Raw genomic sequence first — 11,341 nt, 5'->3', positions numbered from 1 at the left:
GCAGGTCTGGGGAATTTTCAAAACACAAATAATATAAGGTGTAGGTGAGCATGTTGGGAATATTCATGGAAAGTAAAAAAGGGAAAAAAGAAATAGTCCCTTACCTTTGAGTAGTTTATTATGATCTAGAGCCCTAGGTTACAGAGATAGCAACTATGATTTTTAGGAAATATGCAGAAATGAGAAAAGGGGAGAGATTTGATATTGTGAGAGAGAGAGAGAGAGAGAGAGAGAGAGAGAGAGAGAGAGAGAGGTGTTTGTGTGTGTGTGTGTGTACAAAGAGAAGCAGGGGGAGGAGAGAGAGAGATTTTCTCAAGTTTGAACTCCTCTGGGAAATGACCACATAGATCTGCAATGTCATTAGCTGTGTCTGTGGGTTTATAAAGAACATACCAGAGTGCTGGTCTCCTAGAGAAATATGCCTTGATCATAAGGAGACCTTGAAATCCTATCAAGTACAAAAATATTGCCAAGGCAAATGATCCCAAAAGTTTGGCTGAAGAATTATGTTCCAAATTTGCTCTCAAAGATAGCTGGTTTGAAACAAACAAAAGATCAGCCAGTAAAGAAATATGTTACAAGTTAGAAACAGTTTACATAATGATAACACAGGAGAAATCCAATTTGGAGAATGAGACTTGCCCACAACCTAACGATCTTTCTTTTAGGGAATTCTGGCTTACTGAACACCAATAAAGTTAAGTCTTGCTTATGGCGATCATTCACTTATCCCTAAGGGAAGTGACACAACTGGACAGTCAGCACCTTGGGGCAGGAAAGGTTTTAAAGGGTTTAATGCATTTGATAGCTTCACCACAGCTGCTGAAGGCCCTACCTAACCCAACCTCAGCGATGTTCCTGTTTGTTCTGCCTAAAAGCAAAGCTTCCGACCTCTTCACATCATGGAACAGAGAGAAAATGACAATGTTTGTGCAGCATTATGGGGCACAGATGTGTAGGAAAGTGAAAGCAATAAGTCATAAGCTCTCAGGCTCCAAGGGGATCATTATCAGCATAAGAGGGAACTATGCTAGCCATTGGGTAGGAAGCACTGCTCCCAGGCACAAAAAATTAACCATATATGACCAAGGAGAAAAAATACTGTAGGTAATATCTGATACCAAAAATATAGAGGTAGTGTAATACAAGCAGAAAAGCACAAAGAACTATTGGAGTACCTAGAAACTTATAAGGAGTTTTCTCATCATTCTCAGTAAAATTCTTCCTAATTTTCATTTCCATATTTAGTTCTCTGACTAAATCTATCAAAAGCTTATGGAAGCCTGACAATGAAATAGAAAACAAGACAAATAAAAAATGCCAAATGCTGTGTTCAAAAGAACAGACCCATGACAGACACCTGCTATAAGTGCTTTAAGATCTGCAGCAATATTGTGTATAAGTTAAATTTGTTCAGGAGATTCTGAAAAGAGAGGAAGCATATCCCAAGGTGGTTGATTCAAGGTAACAAAGTTATAAACACCACTCACCTGAGAAAGTTGAGTCCAATTTGCTAAGAAAGAGCCTAGTAGCTGAGCTGGTGATCATGTGGCTAGAAGAAATAATTTCCTTTGGAGGAAAATGCCCTGGTATTGAATTTTACATAAAACTTCAGGGAGGAACATCTTGTATTCCTTCTGATTTTGTTTTCAGTTGGAAGAAGAAAAATATTAAGTGGTTGGCAGAAAAATACTATATATGCACAAATAAGTAGGGTTTTGATGGGATTAGCAGAGAAGAAGCCCAGCCACCGGTGCTAGTGAACTGGAAGAGTGAAGATATAATTAGCTTAGAAGAAGTAAACAGAAGCATTTAGCTTCTTTAACAATGATCCAGCCATCAGAGGCCCTGAAATTCCAAATACCTAAGAACCAAAATAGCCTGAGGACATGTGTCACCCAGGCTGCCAAGGCTCTGTGCCTTTGACATCCAGACAATGTAGCCAAAAGAAGAGAGGCCTGGGGATAATGTAAGCTACCCCTGGAATATGGTTTTCGCCTTGAGATTCTTTTTGAAATACATTGTTTATTCAGTTCATAATTTTAAAATCTGATTATAATATTATTCTCATTCCTTGTGCAGATAGATACAATGAAAAATTATCAGTTTATAGCAGATGCCTCGTTACCACCAGATGCCTGCTGAAAAAAAAAAGCTATACAGATACACATATATTCAGATGGATTAGTTTTAGAATTATATAAAGGTTATTTTAGGCAAGCTTAGTTCTTGATATTTAGGTTTTGTAGGGATCATTTAAATTTTAAGCAATTTATAGCAAATATATTCCCACATATTTGGACTTAGCATACCTGTAGGAAGTGTGGGCAATAATAATAATGGGCAATCAATGCAAAGACTTGGACAAGCAAAAGCAAGTTGTATACCTATTAAACGGACGAATGTGATAATTAAACTGAACCATTAAGAAACATGAAACCTTAAAACACACACTCATCTAAAGCTTAGAGAGAGAGCAGAGTTGATGTCCTGGGTGTTTGATGCCACTATAGCGGTTTAGTCAAATATCACTTAAAATAAACTCAAAGCTCTTTTATTTTTCTCATGTTTAGAATATAGTTTCAAATTAATTCTCTCAAAAGAGTATGAAAAGGGGTGTTTGCATTAGTCCAACAGTCTACAAGGGAGTTGTGTTGAGCCTATGAGTACTTAAGCCAGAGAAATGCCAAGGCGCAGGTAATAAAATCAACATATAATGCCGCCATCTAGTGGTGCATCTTTTTTACTGCAGAGACAAGTTCCTTAAAAAGTATGTGGATGTGTGTGATTATATGTATGTGGGTGTAGTATATGAAGATTTGAACTCAGTAATTTAAACGGAAGGTTTTATTGGATTGAAACCCATGATTTGTTGCTTTATCAGTTTTATCAGAGAGACTTGTTAGTCCCTGGAAGAATTTATATAAATAGCATTAACTCTTTCCTGAAGGGAGGGAGACAAAGGAGTCAGATCCTCTCAAGATCCTTTTCAGTCAGTCTTAGGACAAGACAATAATAAATTTCATTTTGCCAAAGAAATTTTACATATATCAATATTGTCTGATATTAGACTTTGTTTCCGATTTTTTTTTGTGTGTGTGGTGCTGGGGATTGAACCCAGGGCCTTGTGCATGTGAGGCAGGAACTCTACCAACTGAGCTTATATCCCTAGCTCAACTCTGACAACTTTTTATGAGATAACTTGTAGTGATTTTACTTGTTCTGAGAAGATGCACGACTAGAAAAATTATCAATACATTGCAAAAACAGCTCCTAGAAATGCATAGCAATTAAACTAAATATATTTATAATAGATGCATTATTTTTTTGTGTTGAATTGACACCTGGAAGAGCTGGAGGCAAGCCAGAAACCAAGAAGAGCTGAAGCATCACTCAGCCAGAAGAAAGGAGAGGGTGAGGGAGAGGAAGGGAATCCAGGGATGTATGAAGTAGGGGTACCAATGTCAAGAGACCAAAGGAGATGCTGGAATCTGATTTCTTTCATTCTGTTTCTTTCCATTCCTCTTTACCAATCTTCTATCTCTCTTTTCTTTTGCTCATTCTTGCTCCTGTAATAATTTAATTTCCCCTACCCAGTCCTCATCTGTTATTATTCTTAGTTACTATTCAAAAATTCTTTTACTTAAAATACTAAAGTACTCTTACTCTTCTCCACTACTCTTTCCCCTTTACTATCCTAAGATGGCATCACTCTTTCAATTAATATTTCATTTTTCCATTTCATTTTTCATATCATTTTTGTTCAAGCAGACTTGGCATTCCTTTCTCATGCAAATATACAGACGCTGGTCTATCAGACCAAACAGTAAGACCTTGGATAGTCTGAGGCAGCAGACTGTCAAAGAAGACAATGATGGAAGTTTCCTCTAAGAGAGACTCATGACCTCTAGATCTTTCTAAACCCAAAAATTTCATGAAAAGAAGATAATTAGCCAAAAGAGAGCTAGCAAGTTCTCCTTATAAAAAGGCACTTGAAAAGCAGAGGCAGGATGACAGTAATTAGTATTAGTTCTATAAGCAAAATAATACACAACAAAGATTTGATGTATGGGAATACTCAGTTCTGGAATCAATTTACTATGAAGCACAAAGAGAAAAACATAGGACATATTTTTGAAAGAAGCTAAGACAGCAATGTTTTGTTTGCAAGGAAATCAGGTTTTCATGAGCAATAAAGTGACCATGGTTAGGAGTTAGGAACTCACTAACTTGGGGTTCATCGTACTAAGACACAATTTTTCTTTTAAAGGGCTGAATTCCACTTTTTGTCCTGTCAAGGAAAAAAATCTAACAAAGCGACTGTTCATGACAACTTAAACATGTTCTCATTCTCCTTTGAGATCAACAGGCCAAATTATGATCCTTATAAAAATTGGGGGGGGGATGGTTTAATCAATATGATCTTGTTTTTTTTTTTTTGGTGTGTGTGTGTGTGTGTGTATGGTCTATCTGAATAGTCAATCATACCAATTTGAGGGGAAGGTGGGATGGTGCTGGGGATTCAACCCAGGGCCTCAGGCATGCTAAGCAATGCTCTACCACTAGGATGGATCCACCCAGTCTGCAATCCCCAGGTCTAATCATAGCAATTCTGTAGTTTTTGCAGTCGCCTGAGAAATTTGCCTAGAACTTATCACATTTTCACTATAGGGATACAGGAGGTGGGATCCATCCACGAAATGATGCTAAAATGCAGGGTGTAGACACTGTCATGCTCAGCTGTGGCCAAAGGCCTATGCAGAGACAATTTTTTACTCTTCTTTACTCTGTAACAGGCAGCATGAGGAAACAGTTAAATTTCAGAGCTAAAAGGGAATGGGGATTCCTTCTTCCAAACTACCCTACCCCTATTTTTCTTTCACAACTCCATATACTCTTCTCCCCACATCCAACTTGTGAAAATAGCTTAGGCAAAGTAATATACCAAGTGGCAATGTACAAAGAATGATTAAAAAGGGTGCAAAACCAGACTTAACTATGTACTGTCCCTTCCTTAGTTTAATAGTCTTCAGGGCCTTGGGGACTCTTGGTAAAATGAGGGAACTGGGTTTGATTATCTCTAAAATGCCAAAATCATGGCCTTCTGAGTTCAGCCTCATGCATTCATTCCTCTAAGATAATTCTGACAACTATATGCATGAGTTCTTCCCAGAAGAGAAATGAAACAAATTCAAAGAATAGATATGATGTGCTCCAATTAAGTGAACACAAGCCACTTCTTAAATGTTTTAGACAGGGTTAGGTGCTTAGAACACATAAGAGGGAAATTAAAAATAATTTCTGAAATATCACAAAAGACCTAAGAGTTTTTAGAAGAAATGCCAAGGAGAGAAGGAAGATGAGGTTAAAAGAGTTTTTTTGTTTTTTTTTTTCAAAACTAGGAATGGTGAATGAACTGAGAAGATACAAGGTTCATGGTTTAAGGTGATGAAAATTGAACATCAATTTCCTGTTTAATTCAATATTTATTAAATGCATTTATGTGTGAGGCCTGTCATCCATTTAAACAGTGCACAAATATCTATTGAGCATCTACTATGCTTCTGACACTAAGACAGGCATCAGGATGTAGGGTTAGCAGAAGCAAAGGTGTCCTCCTAAAGTTCTCTCCAGAAGGCCTCTGTTAAGCATTGTCTGATCCTCTCTCAAGGAGGTTACAGTTGATAGGAGAGAAAAAACAAATAGGCAGAATGTGAAGATACTGCAAAATAAGCAAAGTATCATAATGCATAATTCTTTCCAGTAAGACTAGGGAAGGCTTAATGTTTGGAGTGCTGTTGAAACTGGATCTGAAGTCTGCATATGACTTTGATAAATTAGAAAGGGAACAAGGACAGGAAGGCTTTCCCTTAGAGAAACTTGTGGGGACAGAAGCTGCAAAAGCACAGGGAAAGGGAAGGATCTCTGTGTCTAAAACACTAAGTACACATAGCATGAGGGGAAAATAACTCAGACTCTAGGATCAAACTTTTCTTGGAAGAATAGGTGTCTATGATACATGGATAGGTGTGATCCAACCTTATACAAATAGCATTTTCATGGGATTGGGTGGAAATCTTGCAATGAGAATTTTCTTTTCTATATCAGGCAGCATGAGGCAGCAGTTAAATTTCAGAGCTAAAAGGGAATGGGGATTCCTTCTTCCAAACTACTCCTTATTTTTCTTTCACAACTTCAAGTGAACTCCTAAGTTCAAAGGCAGCCAGCTGAATGAAGGTTCAACCCACTGCATTCTTGAGCCGCTCATGCTAACATTAGACCACTGTGTTGAGAGTCTGCCTACAGGAAGCAGTGGTCACAAGAGGCATTGCACATATAAGAATGTTTTCAGTCAACACCTCAGTCTATCCAAGCATTGACTCGCATCTCCTCCCACCATGTAAAGGGCACACAGACCCAATTGGCGCTGGGCCAGGTTGAGGAGCACCATTCCTCATTATGTTCCCTTTCCTCTTTAGGGCTTACAAACTGACAAAATTATGGCCTCTCTTCAAGATGCTAAAGGGATTCTGGTTTCTATTTACCTTGTCCAACAAGGTATTCACACTGGCCACATCCCATCTATGCAGTTTCCCTAAGTCCTGCTTCCCAGAGGCAGTAGGACACAGTAGGGAGCCCTACTGGCAGCTACACATGGAGCAACTGTGTTCAGATTTGGCTAGATACAGATGCCAATTCCTTTGCCAACAGATGAATTAAGGGCAAAGGACAAAGGATCTCACTGCATTGTCACATACTGTCTGGAATTTTGTGAGGTTCCTGGGATGAGGAGACTACATGATCTTCCTTGTGGTGCCTGATAGGCAGTTGATGCTCAACAGATACTTATAATATTTATAATCATTGCATTTAATGTTTTTGTTATCTGCGTCTATGAAGTCTCCAATAAAATGTTTTCCCGTGGAGAAAATACACAAGTTGCTGATGAAAATAAAAGTCCCTGTACCAGATACTTAACTCTAGGTGTAGAGATGCCTGGCTCTCTGTTAGGCTAACTCATCTTTTAACTTTAAGGAAGGAAAAAAAAATCATCACAAACAACACTCTTGTACAACACTAATGAAAAATACTTTTAAAGCTAGGGAAATTTTGGAAGAGTCACTTAAGTTTTCTTCTTAGCACCAATCCCAACACCCATCAAAAATTAGATTAACCTTAAAGAATAAAAACAGCAGCCTTCTTCTTCTTCTTCTTTTCTTTTTTTCTTTTAAGGAGAAAAGGAAATTGTGCCTGCTTTAAAAAATCTCACTTTTGAATTAAAAAAATAAATTCACTTTTGAAAACTTGACTCATGACTTTTCTTTGGGTCAGGCCTGGTTCTAATGCTATACTAATAGGAATCAAGGGATTTTAATACTTTCTATATAAATGCTGTTCAGGTTTACAACCTCCTAGACTTTCGGTTGCTGCTGTGAACAAAATTAGGCCAGAAAAGGGAACATTTTGCAGATAGCTTGGGGAGAAATCGATGCAGCTGCAGACACCCTTGACCCCTGTGTATGCCTGCTATCCAGGCCAATTTCTTACCTTGCTTGTCACTATGTTGTTACACAGACCGCAAGCTGGAGTCCTGCACAGAATGTAACCCAGGAAACCTGGCCAACTGAAGAAATAACTCTCAAGTTGGAACAAGTAAGTGATTTTCCTTCTCTCAGGTTATTTCTCCTTATTTTTGCTTCTACCAGGGCAGTTTAAGACAATCACACTGTTAAAAGCGGAGGGAATTCAATAGTCCTCTGTTTTCACTGCAGGATGTTTAATAAAAACTTGGAGTGAACCTCTGCCCCTCATTGTATCAGAACTTTCTGAATTTTCTGAGTAGAATTTCTTGTACTCTCACCCTTACAGGAAACTTTCCAAACCATTCTCTGCAGATAGAGTGAAAGATGAGGAGAGAGGCCTGGGGCAATGACAGGCCGCCAGCTAAATGAATGTTGTTCACTTACTGTTTCTGAGTAATTCATTCTGGACTCTTGCTCCCTGAGTGCCTGCAGAAGGCAGTGGTCACAGGACAGACCTTTTGGGGCACTCAACATAAAATAAGTTTATGAATTTTATTTTAGAAAGCTCAGAGAAAGTCTCTTAATATGGCAAACTCCAACATTAAAAAAAAGATAAATGAAAAACTAAATAATAAAAATGGGAACAGTTCTATTAAGGCAGTGCCCACCCTCACCCTTGCCTGTAAGCTTTTCATGTGGTTGTCAGTGACTCAGTAAGTGCCCCACCTTTGGGCCTTGGTTACTGTCACTTCACCAGGTTCCATGATCACCTAAGACAATTCCTTCCAAACTGAGAGCTGAAGCTGTCAGCTGATGCTCAAGGGTCTCTGAACAGCTGGAGCTCTACAGGGGCCACTTATGCTTGCTTCAGCAAGAGAACAGCACACCACTTCCTTTGAGCAGCATGGGGTTGGAGGGATGGATCTACAGTGGCAACAGCAGCAATGAAGAGAGGTCAGTTTTGCATCTAAAACAGAAATGCCCCTAGATGTTTCAGGATATAACTGGAAAACTCGATTGCACCTGCCTTAGTTTTGTACAGTGGGGTGTCTTGGAAAATACCCACTCTGAGTAGTTCAGGTCAAAATGGAGTTAAAAGGATGCATGGGAGAGCTGGGTCTCCTATAATATTAACCCATATGATTTCCATAGTATACATCCATTTTTCCACAGCCACATTCTACTTTTCTTTTTCTTTATGGTACTAGGGATTGAATCCAGGGGCATTCTACCACTGAGCTACATCTCCAGACCTTTTTATTTTTTATTTTGAGACAGGGTTTTGCTAAGTTTCTTAGGCTGAACTTGAATTTGCAATTCTCCTGCTTCAGCCTCCTGAATCACTGGGATTATAGGCCTATGCCACCATGCCTGGTTCCACATTCTATTTTCTTTCTATAATGTATTTTTGGGTTATAGTCTTGTTGGGTGATGGGGAAAACTTCTGAGCCAAAGCGAGATGCTTTTATTCATCGGAAGCACTTGTGTTACTAATGGAAAATAGTTTATGTATGTGATCTTGAGTCTGGAACTTTCTCCCCAGTTCCCAGTTGATCAGGTAGCTACAATCATAAGAGAGGGCACATCACTAACTCAAGTTTTTGAACATTTTATTAAGCTCAGAAAGTCAGCATTTCTGTGAGAGACACTCTACTGGGAACTCAGCCCTGCTTTTCCTATGCTAGATAAAGACCCACCCTTTTAACTTATTGGATTTCATTATCTGCATAACTTTTTACTTTTTGCTCATCTAGCATTTCAATTAACCTGCTATTTGGTCAAATGTGTTGTCTGACTGAACTGACAACTTTTTATACCAATGTGGATTTTTATCTGGTAATATTGTATCCTTGTCTCTTGATAAGAGTATATTTATCAGAATAGGTATTCTTGATTTGTGTGCTAACCAGGAGCAGAAATTGATCAAGGATATCATTAAAAGTCACTGGAAAGACAAATTGGTAAGTACACTGCATTTTTCAAAGATTTAAATCGTGGTAGAGATATTAAATTTTATGATTAAAAGTAAAGTTTTTCTGTTTTTTTTATCCAATCATTATGGCAAATTCAGATATTTTTCATGTAATATTTGAATACATAAACCTAAATTCAACATTTTCTTGCCTCTGAATCTTTTCTTACTTTACCTCACACAGTAAAAGGTATTTTAGTCCTATCTTAAAATAAACAATTATAGTAGTAATATGTGTACAATCACCTTTAAGATTAAAAACAGATTAATATTAGCTTGTCACCCCCTCTTCAAAGCTGTTTTCCATCTTGATGGTGGTAATCCAAGGTAAGGTGCAGAAACAATACAGATAGTTTGATCTCTATATATTACATTTCCAAGTCACTGGGATACATATTTTCCATGGGCTTCAAATAGCAACAAATTAGCACAATGCAAATACTTGTGTGTCATACTGACTTTGGGTATTCTTTGTCAAAATATACTAACCATTTTGAAATTATTGTGTGTTTAGGCAACTTGTGTTATCTAGAGGGCTGGAATTATCCTAAGAAAGCTTTTATGATAACGTACTATTTTAAAAATCATCTACCAATGCCTTTTGTCTTGCAAACTCTGTGACAATTCTGCTAATAATTTTCACCATTTGTTCTTTCCACCTCTAATCTTTTTCAGTTCCCTCCATTACATCTTACTGATCTGTCACATAGAAACAGCTTCCTCAGCAGAAAAACATCAGTAAAAAAAATCAAGAAGGGCCATTATGAATTCCACTCCTTTTTGTTGTTGATTTTTCTTTTTTTAAAGGCACACCCTTGACTTTTATTGTTGTTAACCCAAATTAGATTCTAAGTTTCAGGCAGTAAGCCAGTTATTAAAAAGAAGTTGATACTTTAAAATCAATGACTTATTGGTTTTGGTTCCCTATCAATTGATGAATTGGATGTTTTCTCCCTCATGTGATTATTCTATTCAATCAACTAAAAAAATAAATCCCCTTTTAATTATTACCTGCCTGTTCTCTGCATGCAGCATGGTAGTACAACTGACAATGAGGTGTTCTGGCATCAGATTTCTTTTCCAGTTGGTCAGGGGGTCCCTTTTCTCTTTTCCTCATTTCTGAACTGTGGAACAGGAAGTATTAAAGCATTGGCCCAAGACAATGTTGTCACATCAGGAGTGGCACAGATGTTTACTAGGATCTTGATCCTCTCAGCTGAGTGTCTCAGAAGCATATCCTGATGCCTTGGGATTGATGTTGAAACCTAATGTAAGAAAAAGACTTGGGGAAGTCCCACACTGGGCTCTCCTCCTGCCTCTCCCACTAAAGATTAAACAACACTGTTGGAACAATTTGAGATGTTTCCTTGACACAAAACTACACTCCTGAGTTTGTTTTCCTGTAAGTGATCCTGGGGTGGCCAGAGGGGGATCTTGATCTTGACGAATGATGATCATCCTACAGTATTTGGATACAGTGGTGTGGCATGAGTTTTAACAAATAGAATTAGGCTCTGAAAGAATTTTCTCATCGAAAACTCAATATTTCAAAATGCATTTAAAGTTACTTCTGGGAAATATACCAAATAAGTCAATCATTGAATCAGCTAATTGTCAAACCCTATAAAATTTTGGAATCATGTCACCTGACATGAAGCAACATCAAAATTAGTGCACCATCTATAAAATTAACTGTCATTTGCCATCAAGTGACAAGTTCTACGCCAAAAAATACCACTGCACTTCTAATAAGTGACACTCATTTTAATAGACCCTACAAAAATACAATATTTTCAGTGTCCCCATAAAACAGTTAACTTACAAATATTATTCTCAGAGCTCTCAT

The sequence above is a fragment of the Marmota flaviventris genome, chromosome 10, assembly GCF_047511675.1.
Source record: "Marmota flaviventris isolate mMarFla1 chromosome 10, mMarFla1.hap1, whole genome shotgun sequence".
Lineage (NCBI taxonomy): Eukaryota > Metazoa > Chordata > Mammalia > Rodentia > Sciuridae > Marmota > Marmota flaviventris.
The sequence above is the reverse complement of the archived record's forward strand: the minus strand, read 5'-3'. Positions refer to the sequence as shown.